Source organism: Apis dorsata, unplaced genomic scaffold (genome assembly GCF_000469605.1).
Source record: "Apis dorsata unplaced genomic scaffold, Apis dorsata 1.3 scaffold_162, whole genome shotgun sequence".
NCBI lineage: Eukaryota > Metazoa > Arthropoda > Insecta > Hymenoptera > Apidae > Apis > Apis dorsata.
The window spans coordinates 1,229,293-1,231,803 of record NW_006263451.1 but is presented as its reverse complement, the minus strand read 5'-3'; positions in this window follow the sequence as shown (position 1 = coordinate 1,231,803).

The following is a 2,511-nucleotide window of genomic DNA, read 5'->3' as shown; positions in this document are numbered from 1 at the left end:
GGGGAGGGGGGGGTGGTGTTTTCTTTGGCCCCTCGCAACCTCCCCCCTCCCCCATATTTCGTTCCCGTTGGTCTCCGCCGGCAAACACACTTCGTTAGGCGATCCATTCTCCGTTGTTTCCGAGCGCTGGCAAACTATGCACTTCACCCTCTAAACAACCAGTACCTTTAACCCACTTACAACCCTAACGTGGCGTAGACGCGTATATATTCACGGCCAAAGTCGATGCTCGTGGTTTTATTCGCGTTAACGAGATTACCATTTGTTCCACCCCTCCCCTCCCCTCTTCCTCCACTTCCTTTCCCTTTCACGTTATCTCACGGTCCGAGATCCGAAAATTAAGCGAGAGATTTAGGATGAAATCTGAGAGAGATTTTATCGCGCGATTCGTTAATAAACGTATTTATATTCGGGATATTCGAAAAGAGAATTTATTAACGAGTGTTCGTCTCTTTTCTCTGTCTGTGTTGCGAAAAGAAGAGGAGAGATTTGATATTTTTTGTTTAAATTTTTGTTTACGATTTAATTGATTAGATTCTTTATTGGAGAAGATTTATTTAGATTTTTTTTTTTTTTTTAGAGTTTGAATTAAGAGTCGTAGATTTAAAGGTTAATATCGGAGGTAAGCTCGAGTGAAATATTTCCATTTGACGAATTTTACATTTAATTTTTGTAATTACCGTCAGAAATTTACGATCTCCTATAAAATCGTATAAAACGCCCGCGAAATAATAATCTGCCCATAATAATATTGGCAACGTTATCGACCAACACGACCAAAACCAAATTCCATACGTAATCCTCTCCCTCTCGCCGATCCAGATATCATTACCTACCCCGATTACACCACCCACCCTTCAATCTCACGTATAAAACATACCATTCTATCCAAGAATCAATCAGATCCGAAACCTCGTTGCCCTAAATCGAACTCGTCCCTCGATTTTCGTCCGAGGATAAAGCAAAAGAAGGTGAGTTTCACTCTTATTCTTCGCATAAAGATTCTTGCATTCTAAATTTCTATCTCTATCATGTCCATCGTATTCTTCGAATCAAAATTCTAAAATTAATCTAATTTAATCTTCAATCGATTTTTTTTCTAAATTTCTACCTATTTCTATCAAATGAAATCCATCGAATTCTTGGAACCAAGATTCGAAAATTAACCTAACTTAATTTTTAATCGACTCTTTGTTTTCTAAATTTCTATCAAATGAAATTCATTTAATTTTTAGAAGTAAAATTTGAAAATTAATCTAACTTAATCTTCAAATGACTTCTTGCTTTTTAAATTTCTATTTCTATCAAATAAGATTCGAAAATTAATCTAATTTAATCTTCAATCGATTCCTCTTTAAATTTCTACCTATCTCTATCAAATGAAATCCATTTAATTATTCGAATCAAAATTCAAAAATTAATCTAATTTAATCTTCAAACGACTCCTTTCTAAATTTCTATTTATCTCTACAAAATTGGAAGGAAAAACTTAATCTTCAATGGACTCTTCTCTAAATTTTACCTATCTCTACGAAATGAAATCCATCCAATTCTTCGAATTAAAATTCGGAGAAAGAATCTTAATNAAATTTAGAGATTTAGAAATTTAAAACTAAAATTCGAAGAAGAAAGAACTTAATCTTCAATCGGCTCGTCTCTAAATTTCTACTAAATGAAATCCATCGAATTCTTCGAAAACTAAAATTCGGAGAAGAAAGAACTTAATCTTCAATCGACTCCTCTCAAAATTTCTACAAAATTGAAATCCATCCAATTCTTCGAATCAAGATTCGAAAATTAACCTAATTAATAATCTTCGAACGAAAAATTTAGAGATTTAGAAATTTAAAACTAAAATTCGAAGAAGAAAGAACTTAATCTTCAATCGACTCGTCTCAAAATTTCTACAAAATTGAAATCCATTCAATTCTTCGAAGCAAGATCTTGGAAGGAAGAGGGAAAATTAACCTCAGGAAACCGTATATGGAAAATGTAGATAATTAGCTCTCGAGACTTTTTTTTTCCTGGACAGATCGTGGCAGAGACGTGGCAACACATCCTCGACAACCAAAGGTGGACTGGTTTCACGAGCAGATGCTCGATTCCTGGGATGTTGCCGCGTATGGCCAAGGTACTCGCGAGGGCCCTTCTCTCTCAGGGGCCTATGGTGGTGGCTCTCCTCATCCACGGTGTTGTCGATGCGGCCGCTTCCGGTTCCGCCTCCTCAACCCCTCGTCGTACACACGACGTCGGCGCACAAAGCTTATTATGCCGGCTTGGCTCGCTTCAGCCTTCAGAAGAGGATGGTCTCGTGCTCGTCGTCCCATGCCACGAGTTACGAGTTGATGGCACTCGACCAACCTCCTTCCCGTCTACTCTATCCTCGATTCGGCTAACCAACTTTCTTTCTCCGCTCTGCCCTCCTTAACTCGCCTCCTCCTCCTCCTCCTCCTCCTCCTCCGTTTTGCCCTTCCTGTTTCCACGTTTTCACGTCGCGGGCAGCCACCGAGA